The sequence below is a fragment of the Apodemus sylvaticus genome, chromosome 11 (genome assembly GCF_947179515.1).
Source record: "Apodemus sylvaticus chromosome 11, mApoSyl1.1, whole genome shotgun sequence".
NCBI lineage: Eukaryota > Metazoa > Chordata > Mammalia > Rodentia > Muridae > Apodemus > Apodemus sylvaticus.
In genome coordinates, this window is record NC_067482.1 from 81333064 (window position 1) to 81341902 (window position 8839).

Here is an 8839-nt window from a genome sequence, read left to right on the forward strand (position 1 = left end):
ATAAACCCTTTACTCTTCACCCCCAGTTGTTTTTGGTTAGTGGTTTGCTCATTTGCTTTTGTTTTACATGTATGTATTAGTGTGTGTGTGCCACATGCATATTGCCGCCTAGAAATAGAGAAGGCAGACAATTTGCAGGTATTGGTTCTCCCTTTCCACCATGTTGGTCTGAGATTGAATTTAAAGTCAAGTGTGTTTATCTGCTGAGCCACCTCACTTAACCTTCAGTCAGTTTAGGCTAGTGCCTAAACTATCACACAATAAATACCAGCCAAGTAGATGAATTCTGGATTAATCCATGTTTCATTGATAGAATGAAGTAACTGAGGGTGGATGACTTTATTTTTATATTGATTTCTGAAAGTTTTCAGTATTTTTCAATTAATTAATTAATTAATTAACTTTACGTTCTGATAGCAGCCTCCCCCTCCCTTCTCTCCTCCCAGGCCCACCCTCTCCCCTCCCCTCTCCTCACTCCCCCTCCCAGGAATATCAACTCACCTTGGCATGTCACCTTGCAGAAGGACTAGGTGTATCTTCTACTAAGGCTGCACAAGGTATCCCAGTCAGGAAAGGGATCTGAAGGCAGGCAGCGAGTCAGAAGCAGCTCTGCTCCTGCTGTTAGGAGTCCTGCATGAGGACTAAGCTTCACATCTGTTACAAACGTGTAGGGGCCTAGGTCTGTCCTATACATGTTCTCTGGTTGGTGGTTCAAAAATATGGAACACTTCACAAATTTGCATGCCGTCCTTGTGCGGGGCCATGCTACTCTCTGTGTGCTTCAGTGTTAGTGTACATACTGCCAACCTGAGCATGGCAGGTAACTCTACAAGGAAAAGTTTCATTTGGGTCACAGTTCTGCAAAGTCTGACTCCACAGCAGTGGTACTTGTTCAGCCCTGCTGAGGACTCAGGACGTATGGACTCACAATGGAGTATGTGTAAAAGAAAGAGTACACCACAGATCAGGAAGTGAGAAAGGGGGGTGGGGACTGATTGCACTCTTAATTGGTCTATGAATCCCTCATTAAGTTCTAACTATTTTGTTTGGGCCGGCTTGTCATGTATGTAGTCCAAGCTAGCCTCAAACTGACTACAAATAAGAGGATGACTTTGAACTAATGATCTTCCTCATTCCACCTCCCAAGTACTGGAATTACAGGCGTGGACCACCACATGAGCAAAACTTCAAGTTCTATTCACTAGCTACACTGCTTCCAACAGGCAAAACTGCTAGAAGACAAACCACACACTTCCCCAGTGACTTGTTTTGTTTTGTTTTGTTTTTGTTTTGTTTTTCGAGACAGGGTTTCTCTGTGTAGCCCTGGCTGTCCTGCTGCGCCACCACGCCCGGCTCCCCAATGACTTCTACCAAACATTTTTCAAAGAAACAGCATTGATCTTTTCTAAATGTTTTGAAGAGGGGTGAGAAAACACTGAGATGGGCCTTCAGGTGGTCGCAGCAGGCAGGGATGTAATCCACAAAGAGGTGAGAAATTAAACCTTTGTTACAATTGACTTCATCAGGGGCCTGGGGAGATGCTTTTCCTGGGGTCCTAGGTTCAATTCCAAGCAACCACGTGGTGGCTCACAAGTCTCTGTGGTGGGGTCCGATGCCCTCTTCTGGTGTGTCTGAGGACAGGCTACAGTGTACTCACATTAAATAAATAAATAAATCTTAAAAAAAAAAAAGATGGACTTCATCAAACCTAGATCAAAAGGGTAGTCTGATGCCAAGCAGTTTATTCCCAACAAATTTAAACACAGAATAATTTGGGAAAAAAAGATTCCTGGCATAATACAATATCCAATGCCCAAGAAAGCATAATTACATTGAAATTTTTCTGAGTTTGAGGTCAGCCTGGTCTACAGAGTGAGTTCCAGGACAGCCAGGGCTACACAGAGAAACCCTGTTTCAAAAAAAACAAATCCAAAAAACCAAAAAAAAAAAAAGAAAAAAAGAAAGAAACTCAACTCAGAGCACATATCATTTCCTCCAAGAAGATGTGTTCTTTGGACTGCATGGTTGCTACGTGTCTGAACTCAGTGAGGTCCAAACACAGGTGCAATGAAACTATATGAGGCACCAGGGGACCACAGATGGCATGGACTGAGGGCAAACAAGGTTACCTCTGGGCTCAGGTAAACTTCCTGAAGTGGGTGGAGTCTTATTTGTAGTTGCCCTGTTTTTTTTACCGCAGCTGAGAGTCCAGGAAAGAATTCCACCTCAGGATTTCCTATCCTGGGGACCATATGACACTTGGCTAAACACAGAAGGATATCCTGTTTCAAGGGAAGACTGGAACCAAACAGGTTCTTTCTGGTTACGTCCTTTTTACCAGGAGGTTGCATCTCCACACATTTAGGGAACTACAGTTGGGAAGTGGGTGTGGCATGGTTAGATTCTGAGGAACCTTAACTTACCAGAGAGGAATTCTATTTAATCCACCCTTCTGGGGTCTCCCTGCACATGGGGAGAGAGCGACCGTGGGCAGCATGCACAGCAGGCCTTTATACAGTCCTCAGGGCAACCGCAGTAGCCAAAGGCCTCAGAATAACTCTGGGCCTCCCCTAGCGGCAGGACATCCCTGTGGTCTGAGGAATGTAATTTAGCCTCTCCCTCCTGGGAGGGGCAAGTGTAACATGACTTTTCCAAAGTTCCTGAGCTGACCTTTCTGGATCAGTTTGAAAACGGGAAGCCAATCCTTAAATTTTAACATGAAAATTGCCTTACTGTAAACTGCTTACGCCATTACCCCTATACAGGAGTTCATGCAGCTATAGACATTCAAGAAAATAGGAAACTAATTGGTCCACTGAGCGCGGGCAGGGCTTTGTCATAAACTTATAAAAGCTGTAGTGATTGGCTTGCATTTCAAGGGCTCTCCATGCTAACAAATGATTGGTTTGTGATTCACGGCTTTGTCGTAAACTTATAAAAGCTGTCGCTATTCGGCACTCCACAGTCCTCTAGCCCTACATGGTGTACGGCTGTGGAACCCAGAATTCTGGAATAAAGAAACCCTCATGTTATTGCATTGAGACCGTTTCTCACGAGTGATTTGGGTGTCGCCTTCCGGGGCGTGGGGTGCTGGGGCACCCTCGGTTTTTGGGGTCTTAGTTTTTTGGTATTTTTCAAGACAGGGTTTCTCTGTGTAGCCCTGGCTGTCCTGGAACTCACTCTGGAGACCAGGCTGGCCTCGAACTCAGAAATTCGCCTGCCCCTGCCTCCTAGAGTGCTGGTATTACAGGCGTGCGCCATCACCGCCCGGCTAGTTTCCTATTTTCTTGAATGTCTATAGCTGCGTGAACTCCTCCTGGCGTAAGCAATTTACAGAAGATAAGCTTAGCCCATTTCCAGTTACCTTATGGGGCCAGGATCACCTATTCAAGGCCTTTCTGCTAGCTCTAAACGAAGGGCGGGCTCTGGAATGTGACCTTTGACCTAGTTTCTAACAAAGCAAGATAGCATTTTAAACTTCTGACTTCTTGGGGTCATTAGAGTTAGGCTGTATTATTTTCTATCCTTCCACTATATGTTCTACCACTGAACTACAATACCAGCTCAATAATTTTCTTTCTTTTTTTTTTCTTCCTTTTTCATCTTCTGAGATAGAGTCTTATGCAGTCCGGGTTGCTCTGTAACTTGTAGCCTAGACTGGCCTCCTGATCAATCTTCCAGTACTAGAACTACCATCACAGCAATGGCAGAGAGACAGCTTAGTACGCCCCCCAGTAGCCTGAAGAGCTCTTTGCTAGGCACTGCTATCTTGACTCACCAGTGATCAGTGGAGAGGAACTGAAGCTGAATTATAGATTCAACAGAACCAGGAGACTCTTTGGTGATGCTGTTCAAGAATCTTTCACTGGGTTTCTGTGGTGGTTTGAATGAGAATGGTCCTCTTGTGTTCATAATTTGAATGTTTGATCCCCAGTTGGTGGAATTGTTTGGGAAGGATTGGGAGGTGTGGCCTTGTTGGAGGAGGGGATGTTACTTGGGGTGACTTTGTGGTTTCAAAAGTAACCTACCATTCCCATCTCTCTCTCTCTCTCTCTCTCTCTCTCTCTCTCTCTCTGCCTTCTGCTTGTGGATCAGGTTGTAAGCTCTCAGCTACTGCTCCAATGCCATGCCTGCCTGCTGTGACCATGCTCCTCACCAGGATGGTCATGAACTCACTAAAATGATAAGTCCCAGTAAACTGTTTCTTCTGTAAGTTGCTTTGGTCATGGTGTCTCTACACAGCTATAGAAAATTAAGTAAGGCAGATTCTCTGAAGCTTTTATTTCAGGATAGCTCAGGGTTCAAAGCATGAACAGAGAAGCAACAATGAACACGCCAAGTGGTTCTCTACTGAACCACTAATAAGACTTTCTGTCCCAGATGTGTTCAGGGAGCAGAATGTCTGAAACTAAATTGGGGCTATTTGCATAATATCCTCGAATGCACTAAACTTGGGAAAGGAGACAACTTGACTGTGGCATTCCTGGGCAAGTGGAGGTTACTCCTCAGGGCGTAACTAGGATCTAAGAAAGCAGAGGGTAATGTAGGATAGTCTATATTATATACATGCTACAGACCTTAAGAAAAGCCAAATTCTAGACTATATCACAGAAGAGAATGCCAAGAAGTAAAATCGGGTCAGCAAATGTATTAAGTAGTGAGGAGGTAGTGCACACTTTAGATTTAAATGTGACCTATAGTGAGACATATATGAAAATCAGTACACACCGAAGATAATATACTTAGTTAATTAATAATTAATTAATTAATTTAGCTGTTGTTTGTTTGGGACAGAGTCTAACTATGTAGCCCTGACTAGCCTAGAAGTCACAGAAACCCACCTTTCTGGGCTTTCTAAGTGAGGAGATTAAAGACACATGGCACCCACCATGCCTGGCAGGTACAGACATGTGAAGGAAGGACTTTGGTGTGCTTCCAACAGTTATGTGTGAGTCTGTGGCTGTCCAAATCCCACTAATCAAAGGATGTCATTTACAATAAAGTTTATGGATTATATGAAGTTTAAAAAATAAGGAAAATATATGGTCTGGTCTCCTTATTTTCTTAATATAATTTCATTTTGTAAATGAAATTATAAGGTGTTTTCATGAGGTGCATGGATGAGTGGGGCGGGCTAATACAGTTAAACTCAATGCCACCGATATTTTGGCCCTAAGTAAACAATTTGTCATTATTTTAATTTAATGTTCTTATCTTTTTTGCATTTTTGTAATTAATTTTCATCTTTTATTTTATGTCTATTGGTATTTGTACTGTATTACTGGACCATCTCTCTAGCTCCCCTTTTAAACATTTGTTTCGTTTTGTTTTTCTTTTCTTTTCTTTTCTTTTTTCTTTTTTTTTGAGACAGGGTCTCTCTGTGTAGGCTGTCCTGGAACTCACTCTGTAGACCAGGCTGGCCTTGAACTCAGAAATCTGCCTGCCTCTGCCTCCCAAGTGCTGGGATTAAAGGCGTGTGCCACCACTGCTGGCTTGTTATGCTTTTTGAGGCAGAGTTTCTCTGTGTAGCCCTGGCTGTCCTGAAACTCTTTTGACACCAGGCTGGCCTTTGATTCACAGAGATCTGCCTGCCTCTGCCTCCTGAGTTCTGGATTTAATGGCATGTGGCACACCCAGCTTTGATTTCTGATATTAACTACACATTTCTTCCTTCCCTTTTCTCTTTTGAGGCAGAGTTTCTCTGTGTAGCCCTGGCTGTCCTGAAACTCTTTTGACACCGGGCTGGCCTTTGATTCACAGAGATCTGCCTGCCTCTGCCTCCTGAGTTCTGGATTTAATGGCATGTGGCACACCCAGCTTTGATTTCTGATATTAACTACACATTTCTTCCTTCCCTTTTCTCTCTCTAAACACTCCCATATATCCTTTCTTGTTCTCTTTCAAATTAATAGCCTCATTTTTATTGTTATGGCATATATGTGTGTGTGTGTGTATTCTTTTTTCTAAATATAACCTGCTCAGCCTGTACAATGTTATTTGTATGTATGATTTAAGGGCTTTTCTTCACTTTGGCTTGTCCATTTGTGGTGTCCTTGTTCAGTTCACATTTGGGCAGTCATGTCAGTCAATAAGGACATATGACTATGTCCTTATATATGTTTATATATATTTGTCTTACATATACCATGTGAATGAGGTACAGGTGGAGACCAGAAGACGGGGTGCAGTCTTCTGGAGATGGAGGAGTTACAGGTGGTTGTGTGATTGTTGTGGCAGCTGTGGATGTGGGAATGAAACCTGGTTTCTCTGCAAGAGCTCCTGTAGCAATAAATTAGTTAAACCACTTTGGCTCCTCATGGTCCGAACATGCTGCACACACCCAAGAGCTCTCTGGATTCAAGAATGAAAGACACACACACACACACACACACACACACACACGCGCGCGCGCCAGCTGATTTTGATGTGCCTTGACTAGTTCAATGGCCAGACACTTCTAAATGGCCCCTCTGTTAACAAACACTTCCCTCTGGTGTTCCTTTAAAAAAAAAAAGATTTATTTATTATTATATGTAAATACACTGCAGCTGTCTTCAGACACACCAGAAGAGGGCATCAGATCTCATCACGATGGTTGTGAGCCAACATGTAGTTGCTGGGATTTGAACTCAGGACCTTTGGAAGAGCAGTCAGTGCTCTTAACTGCTCATAACTGTCAGAGCTCCAGTCCCCCACCAGTATTCCTAGCTTAACACCTTCTAAATTCGTATTTTATCTTTATTGCTGAGTGGAGAGCCTTAGATGCTGCTTCTAGGAATTTGGCAAGAATTTGTCCTTGGGCTAGGTCAAGAAAGTAGGCTTATGGTTAATAGAGCCAAGGAATGTATGGTATTCCTTTCATCTTGGTCATCATGATAAGCCCCTAGACTCAGGGCCATGGGACTTTGTTTATTGCCTGGTTTGACTACTCTGTCTTTGATCTAAGAACTGACTCTATTCTTTGAATGTACCTAGAATGGCATCAAGGCAGACTGGGAAGAAATAAAGGGGCTTCAGCTTCAGCACTGGCTGGAGTCATGTTATAATGTTGTCTGTCTTTTCTTTCTTTAATCCTCCCTCCCTCAAGACCCTGTGGACGGACTGGCCATTGCCCTGTTACCTTCTGGGCAGCACATAGACACACACAGACACACACACACAAACACACAAACACACAGACACAATCACACACACAGACAGACACAAATGAAAGGATAGAAAATAATACAGCCTAACTCTAAAGACCCCAAGAAATCAGGAGTTTAAAATGCTATCTCGCTTTGTTAGAAACTAGGTAAAAGGTTACAATACATTCCAGAGCCCGCCCTTTATTTAGACCTAGCAGAAAGGCCTTGAATAGGTGATCCTGGCCCCATAAGGTAACTGGAAATGGGCTAAGCTTGCTTCTGTAAACTTTTGCCCCTAAGCAGGAGTTCATGAAGCTGTAGACATTATAGGAAACTAATTGGTCCACTGAGCACGGGCTCCGATAATTAAACTGATTGGCCTAAAAACTATGGAGTGGTACAAATCAATTGGCTTCCATTTCGAGGGCTCTCCATGCTAAGAAATGATTGGTTTGTAATTCGTGGGCTTTGTCATAAACTTATAAAAGCTGTTGCAATTTGGCACTCAGGGTCTTCAGTCCTCTACCCCTGCATGGGGTACGGCTGTGGAGCCCAGAATTCTGGAAATAAAGAAATCCTCATGCTATTGCATCGAGACCGTTTCTCGAGAGTGATTTGGGTGTCGCCTTCCGGGGTGTGGGGTGCTGGGGCACCCTCTGTTTTTTGGGGGGTCTTACACAAACACACATACCCTAGGGCCTCATTCCCTTCCCACCTACACTGTTGAATGCTTTCTCCCCTGCAGCTCTTAAATCTGCTCTCTTGCCCTCTGAGTTGGGGAAAGGCACATTTTATGTAGGCAATTTTGGTTTTATCTGTTATGTTGAAGTTTTTTTTATTTTTGGTCAGAAGGAAATCTAAACTGAATTCCAGGTGAGGGGATTCCCCAGCTCCATGTTCCTTTAGTTTTTCCTGTTTTGTTTTGTTTTCTTTAACTCCTACTTTATGCCTGGCATCCATGAAGTAAGACCCCACAGAAAGCAAATTCCAGGTGAAAGAACGATCGTCCTTCTCCTGTAACTAGCGACAAGGCAAGAGCCCCACTTCACTGCTGCTCCGTACTGTATGAGCACTCTAGTCAGAACAGTTAGGTAAGAAGCAAGAACAGAAGGCATCCAGCCTGGAAAGGAAACTGTTTCTATTCACAGATGGTATCATCTGTGAATGATATATATAGGTATCATCCTATATATAGTAAATTCAAGAATTAAAAAAAAAACCTGCTAAAACTAATAAGTTCAGTTTCAAGGCACATATATATACCCCCAAATCAATACACAAATAAAAACCAACCCAAAATGAAAATGAAGAGAGCGTCCACCTGTAAGTCCATTGGAAAGAGTAAAAGCATCTTGGAGTAAAGAGTTTTACAAAGCTGGATCTGGTGACACAGGTGTTTAAGTTTAGCTCTTGGGAGGCAGAGTCAGGCTGAGGTAGGTGAATCTATGAGTTCAAGATTGGCCTGCTTTACATAGTGAGTTCCATGCCACCCAGGGCTATTCAATGAGACCCTGCTTCAAAAAAGAAGTCAGCAGAGATTTTTAAAAATATTTTGCTGTGGCCAACTGGTGACTCCTGGGTTTAATCTCAGCACTAAGGAGGCAGAGGCAGGTGAATTTCTGAGTTCCAGGCCATCCTGGTCTACAGAGTGAGTTCCAGGATAGCCAGGGCTACACAGAGAAACCCTGTCTCGAAAACAAAACAAAACAAAA

The 8839-nt window shown here is 43.3% G+C and overlaps 1 non-coding gene across 1 annotated transcript; it reads right to left on the reverse strand.

Moving 5' to 3' along the window:
• Nucleotides 1–713: 713 nt before the first annotated feature.
• On the reverse strand, nt 714–815 carry LOC127696861 (U6 spliceosomal RNA). Its single transcript, XR_007980316.1, has one exon. It is a non-coding gene; the product is annotated as a U6 spliceosomal RNA (small nuclear RNA).
• Nucleotides 816–8839: the final 8024 nt, after the last annotated feature.